The sequence below is a fragment of the Trematomus bernacchii genome, unplaced genomic scaffold, assembly GCF_902827165.1.
Source record: "Trematomus bernacchii unplaced genomic scaffold, fTreBer1.1, whole genome shotgun sequence".
Classification (NCBI taxonomy): Eukaryota; Metazoa; Chordata; class Actinopteri; order Perciformes; family Nototheniidae; genus Trematomus; species Trematomus bernacchii.
The window spans coordinates 2,031,347-2,045,704 of NW_022987429.1; positions in this window are offsets into that span (position 1 = coordinate 2,031,347).

Consider the following 14,358-nt stretch of genomic DNA (forward strand, 5'->3'; position numbering starts at 1 on the left):
CAGCTGTTAGACATCAGCATGAATAGCAGCAAAAGAGCATTTTCTACTTTTCAGAACTGTCCACAGACAAACTGTAGCTTGTCAACAGCCTTCCTGTTAAATTATTATCACTACCTGTACACTGTCATATGTGCTCAGGGCTCAGAATACAAAGCCTCATGTGTATTTGTTGTGTGTAATGCTTTGTCACTCACAGTTCATTTTGGTGCCAGGGCTTGTAGAAAATAATAGGTGGGGCTTTCTGTCAGAAATCAATCACTTTCTGGACACAACGCTTTTGTTGGTGAGCATTTTTCTCCTACAATTTTACCAATATGAGTGGTTTGATCATCAAAATGTCCAACATTTCAAGAGACATAGGCCATCAAAGTTGGACCCACATTTGAGATCTAGCCCAGCCAAGTCCCCAGAAAGCACGCCGGGCATTGAAGCATATTTTCCTAGTGGCCAAATGGTGGTAGTACAACTTACAGTTACGTGATGTCATTTTGCTCAAAAACACTTTCTCCTATCAACTTATATTTTGTGAAAGAGACGTTTGCATATCAGTATACATTTTTTTTCACTCAACTACCCATTACAAACATTTCAATAGATGGATAACATGTTGATAATATATTTTTTTAGGCATGAGGTCAAAAAAGTTGTTTGATTGTGGATGGATTTCCCCAGGTCTATGACTCTGCAGCTGAAAGTTACAAATGTAAAAGTGAGTCATATAAATATAAAGTCTACATGTAGACCCGGAAAAAACATATTCTTTATACATTTCAAAAGATTCCTCAACTCGTGCAAAGCATGTTTTCCCTTCTCACATAATTTATTCAACTGAATTAACTTGAGTTTGTGACATTAGTAATCACTAACACTTAAGAAATAATTCCCTCACCCTTACATTGTTAGAGAATGTACCCTGACACATTAGAGCAAAACATTAAGCTTTAGAGGACAAGGATACGATGCTTTTACACCACCAGTGCAACCATTGTTCTTGCTAATTAGCACATTTTCCAGCACAATGTCATCCAAGTAGGTTATTTACAAACCCATTGATGGTCATTACTTTACCAGCTGAATGAAGTGCATATTTTATAAGATGAGAAGCTGATCCAAACAGATTCACCACCAACAGCATTCGACACACACACACACACACACACACACACACACACACACACACACACACACACACACACACACACACACACACACACACACACACACACACCACACACACACACACACACACACACACACACACACACACACACACACACACACACACACACACACACACACACACACACACACACACACACAGAACAATTTGACACATTTCCCGCTCTTATGTGCCCATCCCCCCACATGGATCACACCTGGCACACGCCATACATGTTCAGTGTCTATTCTTTGTATATGTACTGCAGTTGTTCATGTATACCAGTAGTCTGATACAATATTTACAGTTTGAAAGGGTGTTAAATGAAATTTGGTGATGATTAATGGTTTTTGTGTTAATGTAATAGCAGTTAAAACAGGACCGCTCAAATTTGACCGCGAACACCAAAGTAAGGGGGGGAACACGGAGACAATAGGAGGATTAACATATGATTATTATTCCCTTCAAGTCTCCTTTTATACCAATGAACTGAAAGAAAACAAAAGCAAGGCCATAAGAATAAACATCTTATAGCACTCAGTAGAATAACTTCCCACACTACACATTTTCGGTTTACAGTCATCCAAACACCCCCAGATAACCTATCGTTGTAGATAAATTGCACAGTTAACCATAGCATGATTAACTGAAGAGAAACACAGTTCAACGCTGACACAATGACCAAATGACATCATCAGTGCAGTGCAGCAAAGACATCAACTTCATGAAAAACCCTCATTGATTTGTACATCAATCACAAGGCGGCTATAGACCAAGAAGGACAAGTTATTGATTTGCAGTGGAAAGAGGGATGGTTATTAGTCGCTAAGCAAAGCGACTAATAACCTTAAGACCTTAAAGAATTGGTCAAATGTACGTAAACATGTAAAATGATTTAACTGACAAGAAATACCCAATTTTCTCTGCTGTCCCTGATAGTTTGACCCTGGGGACTGATAAAGTATCCATTTATCACTGCATGCAACTTCTGTACTCTGTAGGGTCATTTTTATAGGTATTAATGTAATCTAAACAGTTTTAAGTAATGAACAATTAGGCTCAATGGCGTAGTTTGACAGTGAAAACAAGTGCAGAATGTGTGAACAACTGAAAGGGAAATGTTTCACGTATCTGTTTATAGAAGTTCTAGAAAGATATTCAAAATTGGATGTACTTTTCCAATTATTTGATAACAATCCCTTGTCAAAAAGTCTTTCGACAATTCCTAAAATCCTTAAGGAATCAACTCCCAAATTATCTTATTTTGGAACCAATCCTCCAAGATGTATAGCCCAAAGAAAGATCTTCAGGCCAAATTCTCCTCTGCTCCAAATTCGTTTTGGCACTCCGAGGGTTGAAGAGTAATTTTGAGATAACTTCCCATATTAATAAAAGACATGATGACATAAGACCTAGGAAGCAATTATTTACTCATTAAATGGGTTACCAGGTTGGCCTAAAGCTGCAAAGGCTAATTAATAAGGTAGTTGGCTCAATTCCTAATGGGAGGCTGTATTCCCTCTCCGACCCAGAGACTGAGGGCTCTAAGAGTTACATCCTTAGCACCGAACAATACAGATACAAAGTCATTGACAGAGGCCCTTGACCCCAAAGTCAAGATGCAATGTCTTATGGTGTAAAATAGTGGATACAGGGCTCTGATTAAGTTCCTGAACACAAGAGGATTACACAAAGGACTACAGGAAGGTGAAGGTTGATGTCAGAATAACATGTTGGGTAGTAATGCTATTTATATGAGGGTGTTACATGATCAGATACAAGCACAAACAGCATACTGTCTTGTAGTGCTTCAATATAAATCCATTACAAAAGATTGGTTTGTAAAAAAGGCAGTATAGCATGGAACATCTCTGGGCGATATTACTGTATGGCTTACTGTGTTTAAACAATGAAACATTTAAAATGTTCTTCGTCACTACACCCCACAACAGGGGCGGTTCTAGGGGGGGGGGGGGGGGGGTGCAACAGGGGCCAGTGCCCCCGTAACATTGACCAGGGACCCCCCTGATGCCCCCCTCCAAAAAAAAGGTTACAATATTACGATTTATTGTAACTAAATCAAATCAAACACCCGGATGTACAATGGATATTAAACTGTTCATTACCTTATATAAAAGCAAATACTGTTTATGTTTTCTTATTAAATTGTCACAAACAAATACTCTAAATGAAAATAACTACTGAAACAAAGGACTGTAACTTACATTTACTAAAACAAAATATCTTTACAAAAACAAATACCAATTACTGTATTTTATGTTTATTTTACACAATTACTTAAATACTGTCTTTGTCTTTTTAACCCGCTTTCATTGTGCCCCTCTCATGAAATAACTGCCCCCCGGTCCGAAAAGACCAAAATCCACAATTGATTGATTGGACTTAGTTTTGTCTTTGTAGCCTAAAGCTAAAGCTTACTTCCCTGTGCCATTAACCTCCAAAGAAATACATCAATAAGCCACCATGGGCTGACCAGTGACAAATTGGGTGCATTTTTGCTTCAATATAACGACCATTACCACTGTAGTTTATTTTTAAACAATCCAACAAACACTGTCCTACTGCCTTAAATACCCATTAGTGCAGCAAATGTCCACAACACATGCACAATGTACTAACTAAAAAAAACTACTGTGCAAAGAAAGTATATATCTGTGCCCCTTCTGAGGACTTCAATAGGCACAAATGGGATTGGGGTTTAAGTCGGAAAGAGAATGGACTCACATTCGTCTTTTCATGGGCTTGTTATCAATCAGAAAAATATAGAATATCAACAGCATTTTTCTTAAATTTGTATTTCGAAGGTATTTCATCTCACTTAATTTAACCTTTACTTTTGAAAAGGGAAGCCAATCTCATGTTATGATCACTTGATCTTCAGTTTCTTTTATATCATTTAAAAGCACAATGTAACCTATATGATTTTTGTGTTGCATGCATCAAAAAACACACTAAATTCTTTATATCTTCTAATTATAAAAGGTGTAAAGTCTCTTCAACTTATGACCGAATTTATAATGGGCTGTTTCTCGAGGATAAAAAGCAGTGAATCAAATGTTTAATGCAATGACATACTTTGCAGCAATACAGTAGTATGGATTGCAATTATTTTACTTTTTGAAATGAACATATTTTTTGTAGATATTCAGGAAGAGAAACAGGCTCTGAATATAGCTCTTCCACTACAGCCTTGAGAAGTTGTGCTTCAGAGCAAATTACGAGCCTGCCTGTAACACAACTACAGAAATAATTTAATCCTTTCCATCATTCACAGTGGCTTTGGCAGAAAAACGGGAATGGCACCACCATCACAACTTCAAAGGATAGTGTTTCACAGCAACATCAGGGAGTAAAAAAATAAAATAGTAAAACGTAATCAGTCACTCCATCAAACAATTTGAATCCCACCTCATCATGCTGAGGTTACTCCCCCCCAGACACTTGTGCGTGTTATCAGGACTTCTCAGGCAGGAGGGAATAAAGAGCAAAAGAGAAAAGCCAGACGTGCCCCTGCCAACGCGAGAAAAAGTTCCTCTTCTTGCTCTCTTATGCGTGAAGATGAATTTTAATCCCCAGAGTAATAATACCTGTGGTTTTGTGATACAATTACCAAGATGTTTTCTCCTCCAAAGTAACTCAACCCCCCAAAAATATCTCCAAGATGTTTAGGGATCAGGTTATTGCAGTAGTTGAATCCAGTGTACTGGAACGCTCCTGGGTTTTTCCATGTGGGTGACACTGTATTTCTGGAGAATAATAAAGCATCTACCTCATTTTATTTTTGTATTATGTGGTTATGGTGGGTTTACCATTATTCAAACAATTCACACACATCAGCAGGCTGACAACTGGACCCTAGCTACTTGGAATTCTGATTTTCAAGTGTCTTGATGTGAGCGGCAATTCAATTTACAATCACGCTGGTGGCATGAGAGTACAAGATTGCAGCTTTATCATTAGAGACACTGTGGCATAAACAGAATAGCAGAACAGCACAGTGTGGTTAATGCTTCAGCCCCATCCTCTGGATCAGAGGCACAATTACATTGTGATTGACTTAGCTGGATCACTACAGCTGCTGATGAGCACGGTTCTGCCACTTCTCGTTGTCTAAACAGCGTTTCCCTTTCCACCAGAGTGACTTTAATAGACCTGCAGTAGTGCATCTGAATCCTTTACCGAGGTGTTTAAATGTATCACTTGTGACAACAAAAAGAGCGGTGAGGAGTGATTTCGATAAATAGAAAGAGCAGCAGAGAAACGTACGTAATATAATTAAGGAGCTTTGTCCCAGATGTTACTCTGCAAGGCACTTCATGTACTTTAGTTTAATTAATCCCCAAGTCCATTTTCTTTTCCATCGATGTGTGAGGCCCCTCTTTGTTCAACTTTATTCAAATTGATTCCTGTGAGATGAATCTTCTTTAAGTGAATGAAAAATAAATAACAGTATTCCTTATTTGCTGTTGCCATTTTTCCTATATTCAGCAAACAAGCTACAACGTATTGCATCATTTATCATAAAACTGGAGCATTCAAAAGAGAGTGCATTATACCTTAGTACATAAAGAGTACAGTTTATTATGGTGAACACTGACTTAAGTGAGATTATGCATTTTTTTGTATTGAGAAAAATAGCTTACATTATAGAAAATAAATCGCAAGTTGGCAAGTGTATTGTACTCAGAATAAGATATGTATGTACTTCATGTTGGTAATGAATTATAATCGAAATGCCTAAAATGATCAAGGACATGATGCAAACTAAAATATCTGGCTAATGGAATACTGTATGAGTACACTAAAGAGTATTTAATGCTGTTAGTTGGTGTTAATGACCTTGATACAAACCTAAAAGCAAACATAAACAGGCTTTTTATTATTTAAGTTTGAGTTGTATTAAAAAAAACAGAATGTTTTGCAAATTCTCATTTAAATTCATCTTTCCACAGACAGGATTGGATCATGACAACAAACCACATGCTCCATGTTCCACAATATGCTAAACTTCTCCCCCCTGGAGCTGAACAGTGTACATGACATCTAACTGGGCACTGTCTTCCTGTTAGTTAGAAGTCTGGCTGCTGGTTAGAAATGCAGGCATGGAATTATGTTTAATCCGGCATGTCTGGCACTCTGTTCAGCAAGCTTCAACTAAATGAAAAAGCAAACACTGCATGGCCTCAAATCTTAGTTTACAGGAGACTCAAACATTCAATCACAAATAATACAGCTGTATCTAAGCTCCTGAAGCTCCTGGATGGCTGACTGACTATGCAGATTTGCTAACATGATCTCAACAGCTGACATGACTGGATGTTTCAAGATATGTATTGGTTTATATAATAAATTAGCCCAAATGCAGAATTGTGACTATACGGTATTGACATTTTTAAAGGTCCCCTATTATACTGCTTTTCATCAATATATGTTATAGGTCTCAGATGTATACAAAACATGTCTCTGAAGTGTTTGGCTCAAAATACCAAACAGATCATTGTAGCATTTCCCATAATCCCCTCTGTTTCAGCCCTGTTTCAAAAGTGCTGATTCTCTGTCTGTTACTTTAGATGAAAATAAGCAGCCAATCCCCACGCCCCTCTGAGAGATATTTGGTTAAAAAGAACATTATACGCGCTTTCACACCAAGTACTTTGCCGTACTTAGTTCATCAGAACTTAGTTCATCAGAACTCTTTAGTTCTGATGAACTAAAGAGCAGATCGCGTTCACACCGGAATAAGTCCCTGAGGGAGGATTAGGCAAATGAAGCCGCTGACGTCACTTCTTCTTCTTCTTCTTCTTCTGCTTTGGGTTTACTGGCAGGCCGCAAACAACTTCACGGCGTATACTGCCACCCAAAGTCCCCGGCCGGAAGTCCCCGGAGTTGGGGACTGGCTTCATTAGAAGCTGCTGGGACTCCCAGCAGCTTCTACTGAAGCCTCCCGAGTAAATTGCCAGAACGCCGACACCTCCTCATCACTCCACCGCTCCCATGTTTTTGTTGCCATAAGTTAGTCTCTCTCTGTTGGTGCGCTGGGCTAATGCTAATGTTAATAATGCTAATGCCAGCAAATACAATGGCAGCTTCACAAAACGTTTTGGGAGTTTTACGGGGCGTGGTTTGCAATCCGCCCAGCCAATCAGAAATGGGAACCTTTTTCTCCCATGAAAGTACCTGCTCTCTAGCAGGGACTGAAAAGGGGGTGAAAAGGTTCTCATGAACTAAGTTCTAGTTCCGGATTTGTTTGGTGTGAACTAGGGCTGTGCATCTTCACTGGTCTCACGATTCGATTTGATTACGATTATTATTCCGTCACTGCATCGATACCGAATCGTCCACGTCCGCATCGCAATGCATCGTAGAAACGATTATTTTCAACACCCCTAGTGTGAACGCACATTTTCGGAACTATATCGGAACTATACTGGGAAAAGTACTCCGGTGTGAAAGCGCCTAATGGTGCTCGAGAGGAGATTCAGGTGATAAGGTGTGGGGGGTTACCTTGGTTGGTGATTGGCTAATGGTTACACAAGCCAAAAAACCATTATGACATCATAAAGTGGCCAAAATCTGATCAGCTCATTTTCAGACAGGTTTTTATATAAATGGATCAGGACAAAAAGTGAGCGAATCTTTTTTCCTGAAACTTTCAGAATCTCTTTACACAGAGGGGACACATGTTTATGTATAAAAGACATGAAAAAGTGGATTTTGCATAATAGGTTACCTTTAACATAAGTGCATATAGGCTATGTTAAACTATGTTTGGTGCAGTTCATTGACAAGTATGATTCTGCATTCTTTGAAATGCAGAATAGGCGTTTCTGTGATTTGTTTCAAACATTGCCATAATAAAAAAGCTGAACTGAAAATAGATGGGGGCGCTATTTTTCAAAGTTACAAAGTGACAGTCATCCCAGCAATTATTTTATGCACGAGTGGTTTGTTACTAACTTAACTTAGAGAGATTTGTACGTGCAAAATAAATGAGCAATTATCTAGGTAATTGGGATACCTTGGCTTTGCTTTAAACTGAAAAAAAAAAATGATGATTCCTGGAGTTTTCTGTGACTTCAACAGAAGCAAACAAAGTTTTTCAACTGGTGTTTGCTGAATTGGGTTATCTTTTCTCTGAGGACAGATCTGTTCTGCAGGGTAATTCGTCCAGTGCCAGCCATCACCCCAGAGTTTTTTCTTGTACTCGTATAACAGCTGGTATCGCAGCTCACCTAGCTGGCATTTTACCCCATTCATTGCCTTTGAACGTTGACTTTTCTTTCAACAAACCTTTAAATTCTGCCATCTGAACTTCTTCGTTTGCAACTGTGATTCAAAGGCAGGTCTCTGGACAAACCTTCGTACCATCTGTTTTGGACCCAATGGAAAATCCTACACCAAGAGCTAATTGACTTTGCTGGCATTCAGGATAAATTATGAAAACTATCGGGAGTGAAGAGGACTTTTTTTCTGTTCAGCATTTCATTTGTTCAAAGAATGATTAGAAAATGCTGATTTGCTAATTAGTGTTAAAATCTAACAAACATGGTCTTACTGAGATGGTATTCCCTCAATGAAACACATTCATAAACTGTCTAAGCTAAATCAACAAGCCAATGAAGAAGTTCAAAATTATCAATAGACTATTTAATCCATAAACTTGCTCTCTTTTGTGTTTTACTTGTACAACAAACATGTTGAAAAGATCTTGTTTCTACAAACTGTTTGTATCATAATATATTGGCTTGTTATATATCTGTGGGGTTGTCCTGTTACACCCAAAAAAGTAGATAATAGTATTATTAATATCTCTCGTAATATGATTTAAAGGTCCCATGTCATGCTTTTCCAGTTATTACCCGTCCCCTTGTGTGTTATGAAGGTTTTTATGCATGAAAACGGTCTGCAAACTCAAAAACCCTCAAAGTACACCCTGTAGCGAGTAAAACTCTAACACAGAAAAGACCTGTCTATGCTACCCCAGAACGCCTCGTTGGAGATTTCTCTTTTTCCATTGTTTTCTTCCTGGGTACAGTGACGTGCCCATACCCAAATGGACCCATTGGTCCAAATAGACCAATCCCTGGAGCCGTTACGCTACGTCCGCGGAGCCGTTACATTAAAGGTAGGGTAGGTAAGTTTGAGAAACCGGCTCGAGATACACTTTTTGTTATATTCCATGGAATGCTCTTAACATCCCGATAGCAATGAATATCTTAAGTGCTTTGACAAAAAATCCATACAAAAATGTCATCTGTGGAAGCCGTAATACTGTAAAAAGTACGACCAATCATTTTAGCCGGCCCGGCTAAAATAACTGGATGGCCTACCTGCCTGTCAGCCTTCCATCTGTGCACAAACTTATCTCGTGCCCTCATTGGTCATGTGCGCGTTCTTGTGTGTTGGAGGAGGGGCTCTATAAGGAAGTGGCAGATTTTCTCCGGTTGTGTATTTTCAAATTCTAGCGATCTCGAGCCGGTTTCTCAAACTTACCTACCCTACCTTTAAGTCCATGGATTGGTCCAAAAGGACCAATCCGCAGACTTCCTCACACACACACTCAATCTTTTCTCAGCTGCAGCTCCGCCGATTTCTCCTCCCTGAGACGGCGGGACGCGGCGAGGCTGTGAGTCGGTGTGTGAGCACACACACAAACTCCCAGCCAGGCTGCGGGTGTGTGTGTGTGTGTTCAGGCTGGGTTTCGCTGTGTCTCGCTGTCTCGCAGGCGGCCACTGGGCTCATAGGGAGGGGGGGCAGGAGCTCCAACAAGCCGTTTAGGACAGAGAGTGAATACACATACTATACAGAGATGCTGTATGAGAAACCAATGTGATTTTGGAAAATTGCACAATATAAATCTATTTTAGTAGACCTCAACAATGGAAATATGATCAGTAGAAATGGCCATGACATGGGACCTTTAAAACGTTCATTAAAAATCACCAACTTTGCTTTAGCACCCTGTCCTTTACAGAACAACAACATAATTCGATCTGCAGGGAAAACACTGTCTAACTTTGTATGGTAGTAACTCAATATTATAGAGATTTCTCAAATTATTGAGAATGGGGAGATTTTATCCTTGGAGGAGCTTAGAAGGAGATATCATTTGAACAGGAACACTTCCCTACAGTGCCACGATTCGAATCCTTTTTTCTCAAAACTCCCCAAAGAATTTGCTGACTATAATTGTGAGAAAGATAAACAGTTTAGCTCTTTAGCATCAAACAGAGGTACTGTCTCAGGTCTGTCAAAGATTGATTGATTAATTCCCTCTCTAATCCCAACATTCAGCCTCAGTCCCAAAGGTAACTAGACTTAAGGGTTTCAATCACCTCTGCAGAGTGGGAAAGAATGTCGAGAGGCCCTGCAGTAATTTTCAAGTCGCTCGGATTCAGAATTATACAATTGAAAATCCTTCAGAGAGTATGTATTACTCTCTACAGAATAAAAAAATATCCTAGTTCCTCTGATCTCTGCTGGCATGGTTGTGGACAATTGGGAACCCTGAGTCGTATGTTGTGGCATTGTCTTGCACTCAAGTCCTTTTGCACAGAAGTGTTTTTACAAACTCAGAATTAATGAATATAAATCTCTCTCCTTGTCCTTGTTTCTTTGCTTCCTAGGGCACAAGGTAGCACAGCTAGGTACATAAAAGACAGGAAAATAGCTTCAAAGAGAAATGATTTTGGTAAAATCCAAGATTCGTAATAAAAAATGCCTCCAAATGGAAACCTGGGATTTCTTCATCTGATTGGTATGGAACAAATTGCTGCTATAATAAGCGATGGTAAATATTAATCTAGAATTAATTGGGATCAAGGTTTGGGAATCCATTTTAGCACCTCGTATCTGCAGTTTATAAAGAGAACCAATGAGTAACCTTACAGTGAATGTGGGTACGTTTTAAAACATGATTCCCACTAAACAGATCAAGCACATACTATGATAATGAAGTAACAGGCCAAGCAATAGGCCAGTTCCAAACAGGCATGTTTTTAACAGACACTGCAATAACTCTTAAAAAACTTTTGTTTATTTCATGTTTTTATGTAAAAAAATGTAAGGCTATTCGCTGATATATAACAAACTTAAGTATCCAGTATCACTTGGGCAATAAATGTAATCACTTACTGAATTTTGCAACATTCTGTCAGCAAATGTCGATCAGCAAGCACTGAAAACATAAACTGTATAATGTACAGCTGTGTGGTGATTTAGATATCCACACATGAATTTCTTAAGATGCCATTGCACCCATACTGACATTGTGTGTGCCCTCTGAGACTTACGAAGGACATTACAAAGCAACATGAAAGGCCACCGCTGACTGATGAAGTTATTATTGAAAAGCTATTCCTTTAGCGGCTGTTCTTTAATTTCGATCAATAACACAGGTGAAAGTAATAATACTCTCCTTCCCTCTCATCCATTTTCTCTCCATCAGATACCGCTGTCAAAATCACGCAAAGACTTCCCATTGTTTAAGGAAAAACCAATGAATAAAATATAAGTGAAAATTGTATTTTTTATATGAATAATGTAAAAGAGGGCACGCTGTTGGCGTCAACGTCTCAAGGTTACACTGTATTGTTAGCTTCTGCTGCATGGCCCACACTTTGTTCTTGTTTGGTAAGAAATGAGAGGATCCAATTATATCAAGTTCTCTCCTCTGATGGACACTTTGCCTCATCTGCTGGGATATGTTATTCCAATAACTTGAAAGAAAGATTCCAGGCCCAGCATGAGGTATGAAGTGTCAAGACCGTGCCATATGGTGTGACTTGGAGGGTATGCCAAAATGTATCACCACAACCTGTTTCCTTCACTGTGTCACAACCGACTGCTTCTTCCCAGGAGGTAAATTGAAGGAGATGAGGAAAGGACTGACGGAACATTGATTGATATGCTCAAATTATAAGATTACACTTAACTAATGATTTCATGCCAAAACTGCTCTCTCAGGGAAGTTTATTTTGATGTGTGAATTGTAATCAAAACCCAAACCGCTAAATCTAAAAGTAATTTGTTAATTCTTTGATGGGCTTATAATCTCTACGTTGAGCAGCAGTTTATTTTTATGAACAGCACCCAGCAGGAAAAACAAGGAGCGAGGCACACTATGCATGTGAAGCACGCATGCACAGTGAAAAGAGTGTTAGATTTTTCTGGGCTTCTGTATTGATTGTGTGCTCCTTATTTATAGCATGCAGACAAATAAAGTAATCAATCATGATATATTCGGGCTACAGTGTATTCCATTAATAAAAGGGGTCATGTTCTTCTTCCTGGTTTTCTTTACAGGAGACTAAACTATTTCTGTGTCTTCTAGAATAGACAGTTCTATGTTTTGATGATTTACAGTTTATCTATCTTTGACTATTCAATACTTTGACCGAGTCACAGTAAAGTTACTTTCTGAACTTTGCCAGAGGGAATTGTAGTTATTGTAGATATGCTATTTAATGGTGTTCTGGAAGTATTTATATCCCATTGACTTAAAACTTTAATATTGTCACTATCCTAATTAACTACTGATACATTCTCCGTTCGTCTGAAAGCATATGCCTGGTGAATTTTTTACTTCACAAGTTGATGAGGGACCGCTGTCTGAATGTCCAATTAGTTTTGGTCTCTGGTAGACCATCTCATTTTGGGAAGAGGTGCAGCCACAGATTGGACCTCAGATCTTCTGAGGGACAAACCTTTGTGGAACACATCCTTTGGAGAATCCAGTCCTGACTTGGATCACATCTAGTATATGGACTTCCAGCTTTCATTAGTTTTTGATGTACTTTGTTAACATAAGATCAGTCAGACACATCAAGAAACTGCATGATTTGTGAAGTTGTACAGTTATGCTTTATAAAGTCTTTATGGAAACTTTTCACAATCCAAGCAGCAAAGCCATTCCTTATTAAAATATATCTCAGTAATTGTGCCAACTTCTCTAAAAAGAACATACAGCAATATGTTATTCTTCATACAAGGGATATACACTTCAATGAATGCAACTGGATGTGATCACTAAAACCATGTGTGAACATAGTTATCAGTATTCAATGAAGCCACATTACAGAGAAGTAATGCAAGACAGTCATTTACATCCCTAAACAAAACCCAACACAATGTCATCAAAATGAGGCATAATTATGCCCTACAAAAAAATGAGCACATAGATCAAAAGAAATATTGATAATCCTAATTCATTTGTGACATCAATAGCACAAAGGCATAATACATGTATCAAATAGAAATCAAATAAAAGCTTGGAAGCCAAATTACTTTTTCAATCAATACCACTACAAACAACTAGACGTGAAATAAGTAGCTACTGTAGAAAGAGAAGCAGACAGAATGCAGTATGACATCCATTACTTTGCAGAACACCCATAGAGACCCTGCAACAAAGGCATGTCTCTAACAAACTGGATCTGTGTAAAGCACACATCGGAAAAGCTCAAACTGGACAGAGAAATAGTCAGCAACAACGGCAGCTTTGTGAGTTTGCTGACATTTGCCAAACACAAACAAATTGTCCTGAGCCAAGACCTCTACTAAAAGCACAAGCAGCAAACACTTATCTTGGTTTCCCGGCATCTCTGCAGTGAATGAACCCATCTAGAAATGTCACCATGATCCCAAGCAGCCGACAGCACAACTTGGTTTCACCTGAAGTGGTCAAGTCTGAGCACTCTGGTGTGAATGAGGGCAACCAGTGAACACTGCCAAGTTACAGAGGCCATGCTGCAGTCCTGTATGAATTATTGAATGTAACTAGTTCAATATCCAGCCGACCCACTCATTTCAGATTCAAGTCTCTATAAGTTCCAAGAAGGAAATAATGCTGAAAGTACAAACTCACCAGAGAGAAAGTAAACTTCCTCGCACTCTAAAAACAGTGACTTACAGGTGAATTACATTTGGTTAAAGATGGCTAAGTTCCCTTAAGCCATAACAATGAGCCAGTAAGCACAAAAGCAGGGCCCTGCAATCAGGTTCACTTATTGTAATGCAATCCTTGATGATATTAATTAAACATGTGCTAGTCCTGCTGTGACATATCAAAATGGCTTCTGTAAAAATATGTTTTTTCTTTCCTGCTCATCTACTCAGTGCTGCCATTGGTGGCTGGAGACCATAATGCAACATCCAATTAGCACAACAGCTATTATGTT